We start from the raw sequence: 24,417 nt of genomic DNA, 5'->3' as shown, positions 1-24,417 counted from the left end.
ATCGCCAGTATGGATTCCGTCGGTGTCGATCCACTGGTGATATTCTGGCTTATGTTACCCATTTATGGACTACTTCAATGGAAAGGTTCGGTGAAACACCAGCAGTTGCTCTTGACATCTCAAAGGCTTTCGATCGTGTTTGGCATAAAGGTCTTCTAAACAAGCTTCCATCTTATGGTTTGCCAACTGTTTTTAGTAATTGGTTATCCAGTTTTCTCTCTGATCGCTCACTGAGGGTGATGGTAGATGGCTCTCTGTCTTCTAACTTCTCCACTAATGCCGGTGTCCCCCAAGGTTCAGTTCTTTCCCCCACTCTTTTCCTCTTGTATATCAATGACCTTCTTCCATTGACTGGAAATCCTATCCATAGTTTTGCCGATGATAGCACATTGCATTCAACTTTCCATTTTGAGAAACCTTGCCCTGCTCAATCAGCTTCAACTTCTCGAAAATCTGCTACCAATTCCTTAAATGCCGATCTTCAGGTAATTCTCCAGTGGGGCAAAGACAACTTAGTTGATTTCAACCCTTCTAAAACTCAGTCTTGTCTTATATCTCGCAAAAAGGATTCTTCTGCTCCTATGCTTATCTTTAGTGACACTCCAATTTCTAGGCAAAAGGATATATCTCTTTTGGGATTACCCTGACTTCTAATCTCTCTTGGCACAAGCACATTACAAATGTTGCTTCCTCTGCATCTAAAAAACTTGGTTTTCTCTTTCGCTCTCGGCGTTACTTTTCTTCCAAACAGCTGCTCACTCTGTATAAATCGCAAATCCGCCCTGCCATGGAATATTGTTCCCACATTTGGGGTGGTGCCCCCAAAACCTCTCTCAGGCTTCTTGATTCCATTCAGAAGAGGGCAGTTAGGTTAATTAATGATTCATCTCTAACAGAGTCTCTCCACTCGCTTTCTCATAGACGTACTGTTTCTGCTGCATGCCTCTTCTACAGATATTTCCATGGGCACTGTTCTTCTGAATTGGCTTCTATAATTCCCGCTCTCTCTTTCAAAACAGTCCGAACACGTGCCGCCACCAGCCAACATCCATTTACTGTCCAACTTCAAACCCACAGAACCAACTTTTCATCTTCCTCATTTATTCATTCAACTGCCGTTTTCTGGAACAACCTTCCTTCATATGTATTTCCTGAAAATTACAATCTACAGAAGTTCAAGTCCAATGTCAACAAATATCTTCTTTCGTCTTCTCAACCTCCAACCCAAGCACGGTACTAAGTACTATAGGTTCTAATACCTCTCTTGTTTGGGGTTCACATAAAAAAAAAAAAAAAAAAAAAAAAAAAAAAATCCTTCTGATATCCTTTTGACGGAAGACCACAGGAGGCATTGAATGGATCATGTTGGGAATGCTGGGAGGTGTTTTACCAAGCTCATTAATACGTGAGTTGGAAGAAAAATGGGATGCTAGCATGTCAGCTTTATCCTTGGCCAAAGTGACAACAGAACCATATGGTTTGGACAGAGGTGGGAGCAGAGATGGGCAAAAGTTGCGGCCAATAGCTTTGGCAAGAGACCAGAATGCTCGGCTACCATTAGGGCAAGAAGCAAGTTTTCTACTCTTAGCCTGTTCAAACTCTAGTTTGGACTGATTAATAACTGCTTTACAATTGTTGCAAGCTTTGGTGTAGGCAGAAAATGAAACTGAAGAATTAGAAACAAGCCAATTATGATATGCAACATTCTTCTCTTGAACAGCCTTAGCACATTTATTGGAAAACCAAGGTTTAGAAAAAGGACGAGATTTTAAAGTGGAGTGTGGGATAAAGGATTCCATTCCTGCAAGAATAATTTCACTGACACGATCCAAGCAATCGTTGACATCAGAAGTTTTGAAACAGTAATCCGACCAAGGAAAAGAAGAAAAGAAGTCTCGCAGGTCATTTTTGCATTCTTGTAATGCAAACAACACGAGGTTGGGAATAGCCATGAGATAAAGGTTCCATTGGAGAAGAGACAATCACCAAGTTGTGATCTGAAGTGCCTAAAGGAACTCTCACTTCGATAGTGTACTTAGAAGGATTGTTAGTGAGAAAAAGATCAAGCGTATTGGCTGTATGATTAGGATTGTCCGGTATTCTTGTAGGTAAATGAACAATCTGTGCTAGGTCACTCAGCACCTCGATATGCTGGGTCAGTGTGAGTAGAAAACGGAAGCCAGCTGGAGTTGTGAACATTAAAATCACCAAGGAAAATTACCTCACTGTTAGGAAAGTTGGACTGGAGAAAGTCAAGTTGCAAAGAGAGGAAGTCAAAGAGCTCCAAGTGATTAGTGGAGTTGGGAGAGCGGTAGACACAACAGATGAATTTAACACAAGAGAAGAGATTCCAAATTGCCAAGTCTCTGACAGGGAATATCAGAATGGACATATGCACAAGTACCACCTTTGATGCAAAAGGAATCATACAGCGAATAATTTGGGCATCTGAGATGAGCAGTAGTTGAATCAACTGATCACCGAGATTCTGTCAGAAAAAGTACATGGGGTTTGGCAGACTGCAAGTGGAAATGGACATCGTTGAGATTAGAATTGAGACCACGTATATTTGTGAAATGAATTAGGAAGTGTTTGGGAGGTTTAGATCTTTTCGCAGATATTGCTCTATTAGTTTGACAATTCATGGTGTATTCAATAGTAAGAAAAAGTGCGTGGGACATGCTGTATGAAGTAATGAAATTTTTAGATATGGCGCACACATGGTAAGAATATACCCAGATCCTTGACATGACGTGACCTCGACAATGCTCCCCGCATACACACTACTCGGACTCCCTCCAGTCACTATCTGGCAGAGTAGAGGTAGCAAGATTATACACTAGCTGATCCGGAAGCCTCCTAGAGAGTTACCAATAGGTTCAGTCCGGTGTACTAACTAACTAGCGGCCGGCTTGCGAACACCGTTTTAGAGCTGTACCCTCGAAATGTAAGGAATATTGGATCTTGCCACGACGTTCATCATAACCTCAAGTCATCAATCATACTGCATGATGGAAGAGATAGGGAAGGGTTGACCGGAACTTAGCTCTAGAGACTAAACATTGGTTCCACCAATTCAAGCCTCCAATAAGCAGAGTGGTGGTATTTCACCGGTTGATGAGAGTCATCTACCACCTAGTACTGCTGGTAACATAGAGTGGCGGCGTTCCTCCATGTGGCGTGGTGTGGGCGCCACACCTCGACCCCTGCTTACGTTGGTTCACACTTGGGCGGTCACCCACCATGTACTTGTTCATGGAGGTTATACCCAGGATTACTAATAGTCCCACCATCGTGAAGGTGCAAGCAGAGGATTTGGCTGTCACACACCGTCTGGACTTCGCCGTAATTGGGTCCACTTGATTTGAATGTCACCTGAATATCAGTTCCATCAGTGTTATGTGAATATTAAACAAATTTGATGAAGTAGTTGGTTAGGTCATCAAACACAAACATTTTAGGCCCCGGGTGCCAAGCTTTATAGTGATCAAGCGATTCTCAGTGATTTCTAGAGCGTTTTTCTTGAAGCTGCAGTTTTTGTTCAGTTAAAAAAGTTTTCTTACGTTTTCATTAAATACTAGTAAACTTAGACTTACGATCTGTAAGTAAGTTTCAGAAAGGCAAATCACCTTTTTTTTTTTCATTTAAACTAATATACTAACTCTTATACCGCTTGGTCACTCTAGCGGCACTGCTCCTGCCTCCCCGTGGCGGGGCCGGTAACCTGGGAGAAGAAATCCACTCTCCCGGGGCTGAAAGGAGCAAAGATGGATAACAATACGTTTCCACCTTTAGAGCCTCCGAGCTAAAAACTAGCGACTAAACACATCGATGATGACTTCTCCCAACCCAAGGTTGAGGTTGGGAGAAGTCATCTCCTCTTGAGGTTGAAAACAAATCCTCAAGAGGAGATACCAGCATTTCTCATACTGCACTCTTCATCAGACCAGCCTTTGAGTAAATTGTCCCCATTCCTTGTGCAAAAATGGTTAGAGGTTGTCGCAGGTTCACCAAAATCAGTAAGGCGACTCCAGTCTGGGGATCTTCTGGTAGAGACCATGAAATCCCAGCATTCTGCAAAGCTATTAAATCTGACAACTTTCGGCAGACATCCAATAAAAGTCACTCCCCATGCCACCTTAAATTCCTCCAAGGGAGTAATTGCAGAATGGGACTTATTAACCGTATCAGAGGAGGAAATAGTCAAAGAGCTATGAGAACAAAGAGTCATCCAAGCCAGGAGAATCATGACCCGTAAAGATGATACTCTCATTCCAACAAGGAGCATAATCCTCACTTTTAGCTCTCCCATCTTACCAACATCTGTCAAAGCAGGCTATCTCCATTGCCGTGTCCGACCCTACATCCCAAACCCAATAAGGTGCTATAAGTGCCAAAAATATGGACACTCTCAGACTGCATGTAGAGGTGAGGCAATATGTCCTAACTGCGGATCGAAAGACCACAACCAATCCGATTGCAATGCTACCACTCCTAATTGCCCAAATTGTAAAGGGAATCATCCAGCTTTCTCTAAAATATGCGAACTATGGAAGCAAGGAAAAAAAATACAGAAATATAAAGTGGAAAACAAAGTCACTTATTCAGAGGCAAGAAGAGAAATAATCAAAATGGAGCCAAAGCGAACGTATGCCACAGCTGCCAAACAGGTGCAATCAGTAAGTATCCAAACGGACGTTACAGTTCCTCCTAATACATCTATCGCGAATTGGGCACGATCCATACTCACTTCTCCCAAACAGTGTCCTTCACAACAAACAACTGAACAAGCCAGCAATACTCCAATCTCCATTCCAGCCGATGCGTCAACAATGAAACCAAAAGCTACAGAAACCCCGATGGTGCATCCACGGATTTCAACGGAAATGGATATTGATCAGGAGAAAAATTCAGATGATGGAATTTTAGAACTCCACGCAACTGATGAGATAGACACAACACGTCCTTTCTTTCCTAAGAAAGACAAAGTAAAAATAGAGAGGTATAAACAAGCTACAACCAAAAAACTGTCAGAAGCAAAAACAACTAACAAGAACGCATAATGGAAAGAATTCTTCAGTGGAATTGTAGAGGCTTTCGTAATGCAAAAGATGACTTGCATGATCTCGTAAACCGCTATGAACCAGCATGTATATCCCTACAAGAAACCTATTTAAATCCACAAGTGTGTCCTACCATTAAAAATTATACCATGTTCAGAAGAGATAGGAGTATCGACTCGCCAGCTCGTGGAGGTGCGGCAGTTCTTGTTAGAAATAATATTCCATCTAAACCTGTTGCTCTTCAGACTCCTTTTGAGGTAGTGGCAATGCGCGCAGAAATTGGCATGACTATTACAATAGCATCTATATATATATTCCCCTAAATTCCTCAATCTCCTCAGAAAATCTAGAAAATCTAATAGACCAGCTACCACCTCCTTTCTATTTACTCGGAGACTTCAATGCTCATCACTCGCTGTGGGGATCTCCAACAATCGACAAAAGAGGTAAACAAATAGAAAATCTTCTCGATGTGTGCCAACTTACCCTTTTGAATACTGGAGAGCCTACCTATATACATTTTTCAACAGGATCCATGAGTGCAATAGACCTTTCAATCTGCTCTCCCTCCATATGTACTAATACGGAGTGGTCTGTTCTTGAAAATCCACTAAATAGTGATCATCTACCAATTCTCTGCAAGCTGCAAACACGGGTTAACTCCCCTTTGCCGGGTCGCTCCAAATGGAAATTTCGTAGGGCACGCTGGATGAATATGCTTCAAATGATCAGTTAGATGATGAAATAATTCAACTTCAACCCATAGATTATGTCACACAACATATAACTAATCAAATATTACAAGCTGCCAACTCTACAATACCAAAGTCCTTGCCTGGGAAACGCAAACACAATAATTACTGGTGGAATCCGGATTGTACATACGCTAAACAGGAAATAAATAGGGCTTGGAATTTGTTCCGCAAATTCCCCACAACCAGTAACCTAATTAGTTTTAAAAGAATGAAAGCTAAGTTCCGCCAAATAAGAAGGAAAGCAAAAAGAGAAGCATGGATTAGCTTTTCCTCCAGTATAAACAAGGACACAGATATCAGACTCATCTGGAAGAAAATACAAACAATTGATGGCAAATATGTCCAGTCCCCAGCCTCAATATTAAACTGGAAAGGAAAGGAGTTGTCCTCTCCGGCAGAAATTGCAAATGCCTTAGCCGAATCATTTGCCAGTATATCAGGTGTATCCACCTACGACCCAATCTTTCAGAAAATTAAAAAATCATCAGAGCAGCATAAGATCAATTTCTCCACTAGAGTTTCACACCCGTACAACCAGCCATTTACATTAACAGAACTTTTAGGGGCGCTCAATAAAACTTCCAGTAGTGCTGCTGGTCCAGATGGGATCTACTACATCATGATAAGCCAACTAAACAACAGAACAAAAAGGGTATTGTTAAAATATTACAATCGAATATTTCTAGAAAATATTTACCCATACTCATGGCGTCACTCAATTATACTAGCCTTTCCAAAGCCAGGAAAGGATCGCAGCTTTCCACATAATTACAGGCCGATTTCACTGACCAGCTGGTTAGGCAAAGTCTTGGAAAAAATGGTTCACAGGCGGCTAACGTGGTTCCTGGAAACTAACAACTTGCAAAATAACAATCAGTACGGGTTTCGAAAGAACCGGTCCTCGTTAGATGTAATGATAAAAGCAGAAGCAAACATCCGAAATGCCTTCATAAGGGGACAGCATCTGGTCATGATCAATCTTGATATTGAGAAAGCCTTTGATAACACCTGGCAATACGGTGTACTTCAAGATCTTCATTCTTTTGGCTTGAGAGGTCATTTACCCCACTTTATACAAAACTTCCTATGCCACAGAACATTTCAGGTTAGATACATGAACAATTTATCTAAATCATTTGTACAAGAGGAGGGTGTTCCTCAGGGATCCATTCTTAGTCCGACATTATTTTCAATAAGAATTACAAACATGACACAGGATGTACCTAATACAGTAGAATCGTATATGTTCGCTGATGACCTCGTTGTTTCTTGTCAATCCCAAACCATGAACACCATTGAAAGACAACTCCAAATTTCCATCGCTAAAATTGAATCATGGGCATTACGGAATGGCTATTCCCTATCAGAAAAGAAATCTAGTGCAATTCATTTTTGTAAAAAATGCAAACTTCATCCAGATCCAGAAATATTTTTAAAAAACAACCTGATTCCTGTCACTAACAGTTTCCGACTGTTGGGGTTATACTTAGATAACAAACTTAATTTTGCTTCCCATATTGCTTTCCTTCGAACTACATGTCTAAAAAAACTGAACATCCTGAGAGCAGTCTCTGCTAAGTCCTGGGGTGCTGACAGAAGCTCTCTCCTTCATCTGTATAGAGCTTTAATAAGATCACGATTAGATTATGGATCACCTGTCTATGACTCCGCTAGGAAAAGTTCACTATTACGTCTGAACACCATACAGCATAGTGCTCTTAGGATAGCTGTGGGAGCCTTCAGAACATCTCCGGTCCACAGCCTGTATATTGAGGCAAATGTGAACCCCCTTTGCATCTCAGGAGAAAATCCTTATTGTGTAAGTATGCAGCAAAAATTAAAAGCATGCCATTCCACCCTAGCTGGCAGTACCTGTTTGATCCTCAATATGCTGAATTATATCACAATAAGCCTAATGAAAACCGCCCTGCAGGGATTCGACTGCAAGAACTCACGATCAGTTGGGATCTTAAATTTCACAACATATTCCAAGACCTTGCTACTCCTGAAACTCCCTGGACTGAATTCTCACCTCTCTGCGACAATTTCTTTTCAAGATGGGGAAAATCCTCTCTGGCAAATATAAACTATCAACAGCTCCATAAAACTCATTTGTTGGAAAATTCAGATAAAGTACCTATCTATACTGATGGCTCCAAAACAGATGCAGCCGTTGGTGCTGCAGCAGTTTCTTCTACCTTTTCAGATGCTGTGTCTCTTCCTACGGAATGTACTATCTATACTGCAGAATTATTTGCTATTAAACTAGCTCTAGATAGAATACACAACAGCTGTATAAAGCAATCCCTGATATACACAGACTCCTTAAGCGCAATCACTGCCATTCAAACTACCATGTCGCCCTCACATCCGATTCTTAAAGAGATACGGTCCAAGTTATTTTACTGTCAAAAAGCCAACCAGAAGGTTACCTTCTGCTGGATACCTGGTCATGCAGGCATTCCAGGTAATGAACAAGCGGACGCCGCCGCTAAACACCCTGACTCAAGCACTTCCAGGCAACAAACAGTGCCCTACACCGACTACAAATCCATCATTGAAACATCATGTAGGAAGCAATGGTCTGACCTCTGGAAAGCTCAAATAAATAATAAACTGCTGCAGATAAAAAAAAGAGCCAAAATTGTGGACATCTAGTATTAGGAAAAGCAGGCGACAAGAAGTAATTCTAGCAAGGCTCCGCATTGGACATTCACATCCAACTCATCTGTATTTGCTTATGGGAGAGAACCCTCCTCAGTGTTTGTTGTGCCAGTCTCAGTTGACAATATATCATATTCTCATTGAATGTCCCCAACTTTCAACTACCAGAAAATCAACCTTTACATCCCTATCCCATTTGAAGGAACCGATTACCTTATTGCAGATTCTTGGCAATGATGCAAATTTGGAGGAACTGTTTTTACTTATTTGAAACAGATAAATCTTTATAATAGCCTATGATCACAATAACATGAGAAATTAGTGATAAGCAAATATCGAACAGGCACAATATGGCCCAAGAGGCCCTTGTGCCAGAAAACCCAAATACAACAACAACAACAAACATTTTAGGAAAGATGTTGCCAGTGAGATATAATGAATGTGGAATTTTTGGGTATAATGGATAGTAGATTAATGGTAGCCATAGGCAGAGGTGAAAGTGATTAATGCACTGCTTCTATTGGAATGAGCAGCAGCCTGGAAAGTGAGATACTGGGGATTTCAAGGAATGCTGGGAGTCATGGAACAAGTAAATACATGGCTTGTGTTAGGGTAACTAAGAGTAAGAATAGGTGTATGTATGCTTGCATGTACACCAATGCTAGGAGTATATAATAAATAAATTTGATGAATTTGAAGTGCTGGTGAAAACATTTAAAGTGGATATTATTGGGATATCAGATGTGCCACACGGAATTGGAATTTAGTGAGTACAATCTGTACAGAAAGATACACAGGACAGGAAAGGAGGAGGGGTTATGCTGTTAGTTAAGAAAGACATAAAATCTAAGGAAGTGCATCCAATTGACATTGGCAGACAGTGCAATATTGAGTCTGGTGTTGACATAAGCACTGGTAAAGGGAAAACGAGAGTAGGTGTGTGTTATAGGCCTAATGAATCTGATGAGTATAATGAGCCAGTAAATCAGTGTCTTATAATGGGGATTTTAACTTTTGAGATATTGACTGGAACTTGTGGTTTTTCACTCACACAATAGCAAAACTTTTGTGGATTTATTGGATGATTGTTTTCTACAGCAACATATTAGAGAGGCAATTAGAGGGAGTAATACCCTTGATCTGATTATCAGCAATGATTCTTCATGCGTTAAGAATCTGCAGATAAAGGCACCACAAGGCGGCAGTCATTGCAGTGTACTGATGTGGGATATACTTAAAGATGTAACTACCATCAAGTGGTAAGAGGAAGGGTTTTTGCTTTCATAAAGGTGACTACAGTGGTCTGAGAGTTTTTAAATTCTATACAGTGGGATCAGCTGATGGTGAATTCTATGGTGAATTCTAAATGGGAAAACTTCAGGAACTTAATCTTTGAGGTTACTTGGCTTTTCATACCAAGAAATACTGTTCAAGGTTTAGACCTAAATGGATGTTAGATGAATTAATGAGGCTCGTTGCAGAGAAGAAAACTGCATGAGATGTATATAAATTATCAAGTTGCACAGAAGCCTATGGCAGATATAAGTAAGTCAGTAATCAAGTAACAAAGGAGGTTAGGCAGGCAAAGGCAGATTACGAGAAATCTTTGGAAAAGGATGCAAAGAAAAATAGGAAAGAGTTCTTTACTTATGTAAACTCTAGAAGGAAAGGGTTGAATCAGATTGGTCCACTTAACATAGGTGACTTGACTGTTGATGATCATGCTCAGTTAGCTGATAAACTGAATGAGTATTTTGCATCTACATTCACACATGAGGATTTATTGAAGGAGGGTAATGCCAGAAGTTTATTAAACTAATAGGGAGCTAAGTGATTTTGTAATAACTTGAAGGAAAGTGGAGGAGAATTTCTTGAAGTTAAACGTAAGGAAGGCACCTAGGGTGGTCGAGATCTATCCCGTTATGTTAAAGGAGGTGCAAAGGAACTAAGCAAACCCTTAGTCATAATTATGCAAGCTTCCTTCGACTTGGGGGAGGTCCCCATGAACTGGAGGTTTGCAAATGTGTTCCCAATTCACAAAGGATGACAGGTAATTACAGGCATGTTAGTCTAACTTGTGTTCCAGGGAAAATAATGGACTCACTGGTTAAGGAAGTGATGCAGGATCATCTAGACAAGGTTGCAGTTATAGTTCAGACACAGCTTTGGTTTGTTAAGGGGAAGTCTTGTCTTGGCAAATTTGATTGGATACTATGATGTGGTCACATAGGAACTGGATGCAATGAATACTTTTGATATCATATACTTGGATTTTAGGAAAACGTTTGACACTGTGGCATATGGAATACTATAATATAAATTGGAGCAATATGGTATTAAGTGAAAGTTGTTGTTACAAAGGATAAAATTATGGTTGAGCAGGAGAAGACAGTGATTATCAATGGACACTGCTCTTCATGGACTAATATTATTAGTGGAGTCCCCAAGAGTTTGGTGTTGTTTTCGGTATTTATGAATGCTATTGATGAAGGTATATCAGGGTTAATGTCTAATTTTGCAAATGATATGAAGGTTGACAGGGTTGTTAATGACAGTAATGATAGCATGCTACTGCAACAGGATCTGGAAAAGTTGATCAAATGGGCTGAGATGTGATAACTGAAGTTTAACATTGACAAATGTAAAGTACTGCATATGGGTAGCAGTATCTCCAGAGTAACATATGAACTGGGTGGTACTACACTCAGGGTATTGGAGAATGAAAAGACCTGGGATTAATTGTGAAGTCAGATATGAAGTTTTCTGATCAGTGCAAACAGGCTGCAATAATAGCTCATGGTGTCTTGTCAATGATATACAGGAATTTTGCTAGCATGGATAAGGGGGTGATTGTCCCTTTGTATAAGGCAGTGGTCAGGCCACACCTTGAGTACTGTATACATGTCTGGAGGCCTCATTTTAGGTAAGATGTAGAGCTGCTGGAGCGAGTACAGAAAAGGGCAACGAGATTGGTGCCCTTCTCTGTCAAAGAGTTGGCGTTCCCAAGAAAGGCTTAAATTCTACAAATTGCATCTTCTGGAGCCTAGGCACCCGCGAGTTGATCTAATTTAGGTGTATTAAGTCCTCGAATGGCTTGATCAAGTTGAATGCTATAGGATTCTTCCTCTTGCTCAGATTACTCACCTGAGGAGGGCATAAATTCAAATTGAGGAAAGACAATTGTGCTATAGATGTGCAGAAATTTGCCTTTAGAGAGCAGGTCGTTGATAGTTGGAACAAACTTTCATCTGTTGTAGTGGAGGTTAGCAACTTAAATAAAAAAGCAGAACTAGACAAACATTTAGAGTGAATGGATGGATGGATGAAATGGGAAGGGCTTTTATTTTATTTATTATTTATTTTTGTTTCACTGATGCTATATGAGCTTGCTTTCTTGCATCATATGCCTAAACTAATGTTATTGCTAGTATAGCTCAGTCCTTGAATTATGAGCCTTGAATTCCCTGTGGTTAGGGTTAAGATGTATTAAGGTATATCCTGTTATATCTTAAACCTAACCACCAGAATAAGCTGTCTTTGTTGCTTGGACATTTCACCTTACTCTTGGTCTGAATGTAGTAGTAGTGGCATTGATGCAAGAAAGCAAGTGTATGAGCTTATGCAGCATCAGCCAAAAAAAAAAAAAAAAATGCCTATCCAGTTCCTCCTTAAATTTATATAACCTATCAACTTCCATAACGACAGATGGAAGTTTGTTCCAGCAATTAACCACCCACTGGCTAAAGGCAAATTTCCACACATCTATTCTACATCTGTCTTTTCTTAATTTGAATTTATGGCCCATTAGGTTCGTAATCTGAACGAGTGGAAGGATCCCATCAGAATTCAGCATGCTCAACCCATTCAAGGCCTTATACATCTCAATCAGATCACTGTGCAGGTGCCTAGTCTCCAGCCACTGCAATTTGCAGAACTTAAGCCTCTCTCTCTCTCTTGGTAAGAGGATCCCTTCATTCCCCTCACCAATCTTGTTGCCCTTCTCTGTACACGCTCAAGCAAATCTACATCCTTCATAAAATGAGGCCTCCAGACCTGTATGCAGTACTCAAGGCATGGACTGACCGTTGCCTTATACAAAGGGACAATCACCTCCTTTTCCCTGTTAGCAAAATTCCTGGCAGCCTGTCTGCATTGCTCAGAAAACTTCATATCTGACTGCACAACTATTCCCAGGTCTTTTTCATTTTCTACCACCTTAAGTGTAGTACCACACAGTTGGTACGTTTCTCTGGGGTTACTAATACCCATATGCAGTACTTTGCATTTGTCAAGGTTAAACTTCAGTTGCCACTTCTTAGCCCATCTGCCCAAATTTTCTAGATCCTGTTGCAGTAGCACACTGCCATTACTGTCATTAACAACCCTGCCAGCCTTTGTATCATCTGCAAACTTCGACACTAAGCCTGATATACCTTCATCAGTATCATTGATAAATATACAAAACAACAGTGGACCCAACACCAAACCCTGTGGGACTCCACTAATAATATTAGTCCACGAAGAGCAGCACCCATCAATTACCACCCTCTGTCTTCTCCCACTCAACCATACTTTTATCCATTGTAGCAACTTACCCTTAATACCATTCTGCTCAAATTTGTACAATAGTCTTCCATGCACAACAGTGTCAAAAGCTTTCCTGAAATCCAAATATATGATATCAAAATTATTTTTTGTATCCTGTTCCTTTGTAACCACATCATAATATCCTATCAAATTTGTCAGACAAGGCTTTCCCTTATCAAACCCATGCATGCTGTGTCTGAATTATTGCTGCAGTCTTGTCTAGATGATCCTGAAATGCATCTTTAACCAATGACTGCATTATTTTACCCGGAACAGAAGTTAAACTAACTGATCTGTAATTACTCGTGTCACCTTTTGAACCCACTTTGTGAATTGGGGATACATTTGCACATCTCCAGTCCATGGGGACCTCCCCCAAGTCCAAGGATGCTCTCATAATTATGGCTAAGGGTTTGCTTAGTTGCTTTGCCGCCTCCTTTAATATAACTGAATAGATCCCATCCATCCCAGGTGCCTTTCTTATGTTTAACCTCAACAATTTCTCCTACACTTTGCTCTCAGTTATTACAAAATCATTAAGCACCCTGCTACAATTTGATAACTTTCTGCCATTTTCAAACCTTAATAACTCCTCATGTGTGAATGTGGATGCAAAATACTTATTCAATTTGTTTGCTATCTATGCATGATCATCAATAGTCAACCCATCTATGTTAAGTGGTCCAATCTGATTCATCCTTTCCTTTTAGAGTTTATATAAGCAAAGAAATCCTTGCTGTTTTTTTAACATCCTTTGCCAAAGATTTCTCATAATCTGCCTTTGCCTGCCTAACCTTCTTTGTGACCTGATTACAGACTAGCTTATATCTGCGCTAGGCTTCTGAGTTTCTTGATAATTTATATGCCTCCCACGCATTTTTCTTCTCTGTCACAAGTGTTATTAGTTCATTTGATAACCATTTAGGCCTAAACCTTGAACAATATTTCTTGATAGGTATGAAGGTGCCTCCGTATCCAGGTGGGCAGGAGCAGCAGTGCGTAGCACACGCTTCTTGATTAAACCAGAGTTCGAGCCTGTGACCACCAAATATGGATGATGTGGAAAGGTCAGGGAATGACCACCACATATCCCTGGAGCAATATGGCCTTAATTGCTAATGCTCCTAAAAACCAAATAACAACAACAGGTATGAAACTTTTAGTAGCTTTCACGATTAATTCCTTGAATGCTTCCCACTTAGAATTTACTGTTGGTAAAATCGTGAGTTGATCCCACTGTACAGAATTTAAAAACTGTCTGAGATCACTGTACTCATCTTTACGGAAGCAAAAACCCTTTCCTTTACCCCTGATGGTAATTATATCTTTAAGTAAATCCCACATCAGTACACTGTGATCACTGCCACCTAGTGGTTCCTTTATCTGCAAATTCTTAATACACGAATGATCACTGCTGATAACCAGATCAAGAGTATTACCCTCTCTGATTGCCTCTCGAACATGCTGCTGCAGAAAACAATCATCCAATAAATCCACAAAAGTCTTACTAGTGTGTGAGTGACCAACCCACAAGTTCCAGTCAATATCTGGGAAGTTAAAATCCCCATTATAAGAAATTCTGACTTACTAGCCCATTCTATTTCGCTGTACAATTGTTCATTGTACTCATTCGAGTCGTTAGGCCTATAACACACTCCTATTCTTATTTTTGCTTTCGCTTATGTCACACCAAACTGACTCAACAGTGCACTGTTCATCTATATCAACTTGGATGCACTTCTTTTGATTTTATGTTTTTCTTAATTAACAGCATGAGATCTCCTCCCTTCCTATCCTGTCTATCCTTTCTGTACACATTGTATTCCCCAAATTCGAATTCTGCATTCCTAATATCAGTATGACACCACGTCTCTGATATCCCAACAATATCCGCCTTTGATGTGTTGACCAACACTTCAAATTCATCAAATTTATTTACTATACTTCTAGCATTGGTATACATGCACCTATTCCTAGTTACCCTGACACATCCCATATATCAACCTATTTCACGATGACTGCCATCAGTCCCTGAAACTCCCAGCACCCCTCTCTCCAGGTCGCTACTTATTCTAATTGAAGTTGTGCAAGAATCACCTTCACCTCTGCCTGCAGCTACTTTTAACCTTTTAGTCTGTGAATCCCCCCCCAAGCTAGCAGTTTTCCGACCCACCTAACACTGCCTCGATAGCATCAGCAAATATTCTTGCACCCTTTCTATTTAAGTGTATCTCCTCCCTATAGAAGCAGTCTCTCCTGTTAACAAGCACAGACCTCGCTGAAAAAATTCTACCCGTTGAGCCTTGCACATTCCCTCCAGAGCCGAATTGATTGACAAGGCTCTCATCACGTACTCCCTTCTATCGTGCCTGGGCAGAATTCCAGACACTTTCAAATTTAACCCTAACTGGGCACTGGGCATAAATCTGCCCAAGTGTGTTTAAATGTGTGAAGATCTGCAAGTCAGATACCTCTATTAACCTGCAAAGTATTTCTTCTGCATTCAGTTGTTTTTTCATGAAGCTTCTAACATGATTTTCATATTCTGTGTCTTTGACAATGGCAACTCTTGATTGTGTGAACAGTCCAAATATATTTTGCTACTTTTGTGTTAATTATGTCACACTGAAGAAAAAAAAGCCAGGATATATCATTTGTGAAAAATGTATATGCTGCATATTTTGGAATATAATTAGGTGATCAAGATAAAAGTTGAGCCCAACTTAAAGTGTGCTGTGCATGTGTGAAGGACTTATGATTGCGTAAATGTATAAGAAAGCCAGGACATTTGCCATTCCTATGGTGTGGAGGGAACTATGGATCATATTAATGATTGCTACTTTTGTTTCTGTAAATGTAGCAAGTTACAATGCGAAGAACAAGCAGAGCGTTGTGTCCCAACAACCTTATTTCAGCTCTAAAGCCAGTACCTTATTGACCTGAGCTACTGATACCACCTCCACTGATTGTTCTTGAACATATGCTATAAGATCATGATTCTGGCATTTCTAATTTGGACAATGATGTAAAAATATTGTGACAAAGAAATTCATAAATCTGGACCATGGCTGTTTATAAAAAGCAAACTTTATGATCTTGTATTAGGTTTAAATCTACCCAAAGTGGTCTGCAGAGTTTTTAGGATCAAGACTGAAATTTACAATTTGCTGTCTACAGTCTTTTCGTGGTATAGATATTGTGAATTTTTCCAAAGAAGATTCAATGATATACTGCAAAAACGTTCCTGAAGTTACAAACTTTTTTTTCTAATTTTCTACCAACCAACAGAGTTGAAGGCTGTTTGGGAAAATCATTGAAGCAAAGGCTCGAAAGAGTTCTTTATAATTATATTGAAGTTCTTCATAACAAGTATGCATCCACTCATAGCCCATCGAGTACACGTAAAAGAAAATGTTAAGCTTCTTTTGGGAGGGGGGGGAATTAATACAAGGGTAATAATTGGCTAGTGTGTATGTGGAAATTTTATATTATTGGGTTTCTTGGCCAACAACTTTGTTACATAAAATTGCTTTTCTTTCTGTGGAATACTCAAGCAAGAAGTGAACATTGGGAAAGGAAAGTGTGGCCACCAAACAGTCTCTGACACTAAATACATCAAAGAGAAGCCACTACCAGAACAAAATACTGTTACCTCCAGTTTCATAAAATATATACATTTCATAAAATATATATACTGTTACCCGTGTATATATTTTATGAAACGGTTTTTTCCAATAAGTAAAGCTCATGCTATACTCTGATTTTTAAGAATCCCTAACTATACTGAAAGAAATACTTGGACTGGCTTTAAAAACTTAGTATGCAAATTTCTTGGTAACAGTAAACATCCAGATTTTGAGAAGATAGTGAGTATCATGTTGGATGAAGTTCAGAAAACTAGTCTGCAATATGAGTGCTAAGGTATACTTCTTCCACTTTTATCTCAGCTATTTCCCAGAATGTTGTAGTAGTTTAAGTGAAGAGCAGGGGGAGGGAAAAGATGAAATATGGGGGCAGTATGTCAATATAATGGCTGACTACTGCTGAATACTGAAAAGAGGAACAGCCACTGAAACTAGCTGCCTGAGAAAGCAAAAAATAGGCACAAGTTTAACACAGTCTAGATTGTTTTCAGCCACCTGTGCTTGACAGGATTGCATCCTTTGATATTTCTGTTTTATGTATTTTTATATAAAAATATCCTGTATATTTTAATGTAATTTTTGTAATTGATTTAATTTAATATTAAATATGGAACATTTATTTGTATAATTATATAATCACATAATCCTTCCAATGTTGAGTGTCAAGAGAATTCTGTTCCTTCATAAAGTTATGAGGTTTCCTTTTATAGCTTATAATGAAAAACTGAATAAACATTTCACATCAACATTATTCATGTATGAAGTATTTGGAGATAGGAATACTCAATCTGAGTATATTATTTCAATTTTTTTTTTTTTTTTTTTTTTGCATCCAGTTACTTTATTGCTCTGTCATAGGTTAATCAGATTTGTTAGACAAGTGCTCCTCTTAAGAAATTCATATAACTGTACTCCTGCCAAGATGATCCTTAATTACTTTTTAACCACTGAACAGAATCAAGCTTAAAAAGGTCTATAGTTTGACCCTTGAGCCCCTTTTGTTAAATCAAAAGAAATTTGAATATCTCCAATCCATGGAGTCCTCCCCATAGATTGGAGATATGCAAATGTCCTAACTAAGGATGCTCTCATAATTATAAAATTAGGCCAAAGACCAGCTTACTTCTCTTGCTGTTTCTTTTAATATAATTGGATAGATTCAATCAGGTAACTTATTTACTTTTAACTTCAAGAACTTCTCTTCTACCTTTTTCTCAGGTATTGAAAAATCATTTAGCTTTCTGTTATAACTTGGCATACTTAAAAAGTATTTCTATCCCTAAATACTTCACGCATGAATGATGATGGTAGCACTTAAGAATAATTAGCATTAGTTGAGCCATATGATGCAAGAAAGCAAGCTTATACAGCATCAGCCAAAAAAAAAAAAAAAACCTTCCCATTTCACCCATCTGGTCACTCCAAATGTTTGTTTAGTTCAGCCTTAGTTCAGCCTTAAATTTATTTAAGTTATCAACTTCCACAACAACAGGCCGCTGTAGCCTAGTGGTCAGGCGCGTGGGTGCATAAGTACACGTGCCTTGAGTGACCGGGGTTCAAGCCCGTGACTACTGAATATGGTGCTGTTTCTTGTATTCTATCTATTCTTGTGAACTCCTCTGACCGTTTGGTCGTCCCAGCGTATAAACAGAAAATTTATTTTTAGATGGAAGTCTGTTCCATCAATCCATTGGCTAAAGGCAAACTTCTGCACATCTATTCTACAACTGTCTTTCCTCAATTTGAATCTATGCCCCCTCAGGTTCTTAGTCTGAGCAAGCAGAAGTATCTCCTCAGCATTGAGCCTGCTCAAACCATTCAAGGCCTTATACACCTCAATCAGATCACCTTGCAGGTGCCTAGTCTTCAGATGCTGCAACTTGTTCCTCTATAATCTACTAGATATGCTTAAATCTGGTTCTAAGATTACTCCAACAATGGTAATAGAAGTGACTAAAACATGGAATGCCACGGAGAGAATATTACTTGATCTCAAAATGGAAAATTTAAAGTATAATTAGAAGCTCCTGCTGTGCCTACGTCTTCAAATGCAGCTAGCTATGCTAGCGTGGCTGCTTCAAACATGGGCAGAAAGTTAGATCAGGGTGACTTTCCTTCAGGAACTCAAACAAAACACATAATTATACTTGCTAATGATGAGTGTGATCTTAAAACGAGTGAGGAGATCAAACAGGCATTATATAAAAACTTTAGAACAGAATTGAGGCAGGTAAAATTAAATCCGTACAGAAAGTACATGGAAAAGTCATAGTTACAGAAGCAGCATCCAGTAATGATTTAGAAAAGCTTAAAGCTTGTGCTAAATTTAAAGAACACAATGTTGAATCACCAAGAAAATTAAACCCAACCCTTATAGCTTACAACGTAAATAAAGAAGTTTCAGATCAAGAATTTTTAGAAGACATATATGAGAAAAATCTTAGAGTCTGATGTAAATGAGAATGATTTTAAAAAACTAGTTAAGATAAGATTTAAGATTAAATCGAAAATAAGAATAATTTACAATGAGTTTTCTAGGTTCCTGCCAATATTAAATAAATTTTATTAAGCTCTGATAGTTGCCTGTACTTGGGTTTTTCAGTGCTAAGGATTTTAAGTCTTAAGGATTTTATTATAGCCTCCAGCTGTTTCAAATGCTTAGGTTATGGGCACTCTGCCCGGAACTGCCATCAAACTGACAGTACAGTGGGCATTGTGGACAGCAAGGGCATCAAATTGAAGAATGTCAAAATAAATAGTCGCCAAATTGTAAGATTAGGAAGAAAAAGTCAGACCATTCATACCATGACTTAAAATGTCTGGAGTATTTACGTGCCCAGGATCAAACAAAAGCTCAAACCAATTATGCATAGAACAAACAAAATAATAATATTAGAGGAACGGTTAAAATAATTCAACTAAATTGTCAACGATTGGGTTTGGTCTTACACAATCTTTCTAAAATTATAGTACAGCAAAATATTGGTATTCTTGGTCTGTAAGAATTGTATGCTTACAAATGTGTAGTCAAAAGTTTACCTAATGATTTCAAAATCTTACAGTCTGTCACTCAAACCATGGGTATTCGAGGTAATGCTGTGGCTAGGGTTTGGGTGGCCCTGGTTATATAGCAGATACAAACATCACCATTACCAGGATTAATGGCTTGTGCATGGAGCACTCCACGTGTGCATGTTTGGAGGATATCTTTGGAGAAATTTACTGCATATCACTTTATATGCAGTGTAGCCAACCAGGTCAATCCATAGAACCATTCTTGAACTATTTAGAAATGGCCTTAAACAAACTAACTGGGAAGAAAGTGTTGATACTCACAGATGCAAATGCATCATCAACACTATGGAACAATCCCATTTTGGACTTTAAAGGTGAGCAATTAGAGGAAATTATTCAATCAAAGAACTTAACTATTTGGAATTCCTCAGAACACTCACTAACATTTGTGTTTGCCTCCAGACAATCCTTTATTGATGTCACATTGACTAACAAAACATTTGGTCACTGTGTCAGGGACTGGAAGGCTCATACCTCCTGGACTGGCATTGACCACAGTGTTATTGCATTCAACATTGTATGATCTTCAGACCCCAGAAGTCTTAATTTTAATTATGATTTTCCACATTACAAAGCACAGTGCAGATTGGGAACTCTGATTCTAAATTTAGGAAAACTTTAAGAGAAATGACAACATTGAACGTTTTGGAGAACTGGATTTGCAGTTGTGGAAGGTAATGAAATTCATTACTGAGGTTTGTGATGGAACTCTTCAAAAGAAAAAGCAACAAAGGAATTCAGTCCCGTGGTGGACTCAGGATCTTTCTGCTTTGCAAAGCAACCCAATGAAGGCCAGGTGAGATTGCCGACACAAAATGTAATAACAGACCAAATGAGGAGATTGAGCGCTGGCAGGAAATTTATAAGGAGACCAGAAGAACATATTTTAATCTTATTTATAAAGAAAAGCTTTTAGCATGGGAACAATTGGTTAAAACAACTCTTGATGAAGACCCATGGGGTCTCCCTTACAAACTGGTTGTTGAAAAGATACATCTGGCAGAGATCTTCTCATCCATATTAAATTAGAATAATACTGAAATGCTTACATGGTCAGACCATGAATACTACTCTGGATGAAATAATACATCAGGATGTTCAATCTCCAGAAAATACTGAACAGGCTAGAATAAGAATAAATCATTTAACCTACGAGGAACCTTCATTTGAAGAAAATATCAAGCGTGAGGAGATTGATGAGGCAGTTTGCTCCATGACGGAGGGAAAATGCCCCGGTTTAAATTTGATGGAAGTTTCTGTTTTTTTTTCTGTCTTGAAAAGAATTTGGAAAGTTTTTGTTCAAAACTGATTGAAAACACCTGTCTCAAAGAAGGTTCTTTCTCAAATCGTGGAAGCAAGCAAATTTGAAAATATTATTAAAAAATCCTAACAAATCTGTAAACCGGGCATCGTCATACTGTCCTATCGTGCTCTTTCCCATTTTTGGGAAGGTATTGGAAAAACTTGTTGTAAGATTTCTAAAATTATTACAATATAAAAAAATTTATGCATACCTAATCAATTCGGTTTCACTAAAGGAAAATCTACAGTAGATGCAATTAAACTATGGATTTGGTCTCTACTTCAAGTACTAAATACGTCCTCGGCTTTGTGCTTCGTGGACTTCAAAAGGGCCTTTGGCATCTTATGGTGGTAGAGTGTCCTAGCGAGGTTCCAGGAAGCTGCAGTCTCTGTCCCCATTTACAAAATTATCACTGATTACTTTCAGAACAGATGCCTTGTAGTCTCTTCTGGGTATTGAGACTACAATTAAGTATTGAGGCCAGTTACTTGCTGCTGCCCTCAGGGATCTGTTCTTGGCTCTGTTTGCTGGAACGTGGGCCTCGATGGGCGGCTGGTTAAAGAACATGAGCGTATTTCTAAAGTAAGTTGCATATGCAGATTATCTTGTTCTCATATATGGTAATTCCAGACTTGAATTGCAAGAGTGTGGAAATGTGTTGCTTGACTTAAATACTTGGTGTGTAACCCACAAATTGGAGATTTCTGTAATAAAAACCAAACAAATGCTCTTTAAAGGTAACCTTAATTTACAGAAACCACCAAACATAAGATTAAATGACCAACCTATTTATATGTCTGTACATATAAATACCAAGGTATTTATATGTACAGACAATTTTTAAATACTTGGTATTTATTAATGGTCGATAATCGGTTTCAGTTTGTAGCCCATGCAAATATATAAGTTACACAGACTCCAGAAAATAAAAACACTGGGTGGAAAATTAGAATTACAAGATATGCCTGGGGCATTAAGCCTTCTACATTAAAAATGTATTATGGAAGCATATTTTTACCTGTAGTTTGCTGTGCAGCAGGTGCATGGGGCACTAGTATTTGTAAATGCCTTGTAAAAAAAGTATTTTGTGCAAGCTCAAAGATTCTTTTTATTAGCGACATCAAGGGTGTGTCATACAACTTCGACATCAGCTTTCCAGGTACTAACAGATAAACTACCCATTCAGTTTGAAATAATATTTAACTACTTACAATACTATAGGTGGAAGGGTTTACCTGCTGTTATTGACCACTATACACTTAATCTAGAGTTACCAGTTAAGGAAGATGTGCAGAGAATTTGGAATAAATTCCTTTTAGATTGGCAGGAGGAATGGTCTAATGATACTAAGGGTAGAATAAATAACAAATTCATGCCTAGGGTGATAGAATTAAGTAAATCAAATCTGCCCTGGTTTAATCCAGGCTTAAATTGAACTTTCTTGATTTCGGGCCATTGAAGTTTGAATTTTAAATTACATGCTTTTGGCCTTGCTGCTTCTGCACTGTGTAACTGCAGAGAGCCTGAAACAGTACAGCATTTAATTTTTGAATGTAACTGTTACTTGATTATAGAACTGACTTACAAATATTGACTAATATATATGAGGAGAATGACTTAACCTAGATTTCTTGAAAGTAAAGAAAATTACCTTGCTTTGGCAGAATTCACAGATAAGATCTTTAGGTGAAGGAAAAGACTGATTTGGAACTGAACTGATCCCTAGCAAAAACACTTTGTCCCTTGAGAACAATATAATGTTCTCTCTTATGTTGTACTGAGCACATAACTTGTGCTTGGTATTTTGATTCCTTGAAAGACTTGGGAAAAATCGTGTATAATGAAAAAATTTTGATTTGTCATAATTAGAAATTAATGACAATTTTCATTGCTGAGGTTTGTAGCAAATTTGATTTTGGCTTAATCAGTCAAAATTGGATCGAGTCAAAGATTGGTGATAAGTACCTTATGTGCTCAGGCAGGTGGCCTTTTGTAAACGGTTGTTCTGGGTGGCTCTGGACATAATTTCCGAACTGACTTCCCACACAGGATGATAGACCTTGGAAGGTAAATTTTACCTTGCAGCTTCATAATGCTGAAATCTCAGATTGGTTATAATATTTTGGGTATAGGTTATTATCTGTTATCTGACTTACTGTTTTCTTCTTGTGAGATCAGGGTTTCTGACTTGCTAAATTGAAATTTAAATCACTGTGAAATTTTGTTAGATAGATATTGAGCTGTTTGTTGACGAATTTATATCTTAGGTCGAGATCAAATTTCAATAGAGTTGACCTTTAGTGATGAGGATAAAGAGGTTATTCAATTATCACAAGACAGTGATGTTTGGTTAATGTAGTTGTTGCTGGGTGTTCAGTATAATAATTGGATGTTTTGAATTGTGCAAATTGCTTTTTTACTGGCTGTGGAAATCCCCGTTAGCTAGTATTTTAACCTTGTCTCTTCTTCACTGCATGGTCTTGTGTTAATAGTAAGAGTTTTAATGTTAATAGTTTTAATCAAGTCAATTGAAAATTATGTCTTGGTATCTGATTGTTGCAGTTGTGACATTTGCTTGGTACTGCAAATAGACAGTTATTGTTTTAAAATTAAAATTAATTTTCTTAGTTTAATAATTGATTGTCTTTTCCGGGGATGTTTTTTTCTCTCATCCCCTTGCCTTCTATCCACTTTCCTTCCCCTCCATTTCCCATACTACTCCTTCTATATCCCATTTCCTTTCTTTGAACACCTTGGGGCTACCTGGCATGCCTCCACATGGCCAAGATTGGGAGTCAAGGGGCAGGAGACCAGGTGTCCCCTGCCCCTTGAATCCCCCTGCTGCAAAGTCTCCAGGTGCTGGCACCCAACATAAATACACTTGCCGGCCTTGGCCTTTGACTCTTCAGATGCTACAGTGGCATATAGGAGAAACTCTGTAGACAGCAATTAAAATAAACACACCTTGATGAATGCAAAGTATTTTATATAGGCAGCAGTAATCTCAGAATAACATCATTAAGAGGTATCACACTGAGGGTGGTGGAGAACAGAAGACACCTAGGGGTAATTGTAGTTTGAGATAAAGTTCTCTTAGTGGTACAGACATGCTGCTAGAAAAGCTTGTGTTCTTAACACAAGCTTTTCTAGCAGCATGCATACAGGGACAAGGTGATTGGTTCATTGTATAAAACAGCCAACAATTAGGCTGCATCTTGAGTATTATATATGAGTCTGGAACCCTCATTTTATGAAGGATGAGAATCTGTTGGAATGGGTGCAGAGAAGAAAAACAAGATTAGTCAAAGATGTGGAAGGAATTTCAT

At 38.7% G+C, this 24,417-nt stretch overlaps 1 protein-coding gene across 2 annotated transcripts in view; it reads left to right on the top strand.

Annotated features, from left to right (window-relative positions):
* Positions 1–24,417, top strand: part of Paics (PAICS bifunctional enzyme) — a 152,154-nt gene that overhangs the window by 118,274 nt on the left and 9,463 nt on the right. The gene's annotated exons all lie outside the window — the stretch shown is intronic.

Source organism: Mastigoproctus giganteus, chromosome 11 (assembly GCF_048544385.1).
Source record: "Mastigoproctus giganteus isolate SK-2022 chromosome 11, ASM4854438v1, whole genome shotgun sequence".
Classification (NCBI taxonomy): Eukaryota; Metazoa; Arthropoda; class Arachnida; order Uropygi; family Thelyphonidae; genus Mastigoproctus; species Mastigoproctus giganteus.
The sequence above is the reverse complement of the archived record's forward strand: the minus strand, read 5'-3'. Positions and strand labels throughout refer to the sequence as shown.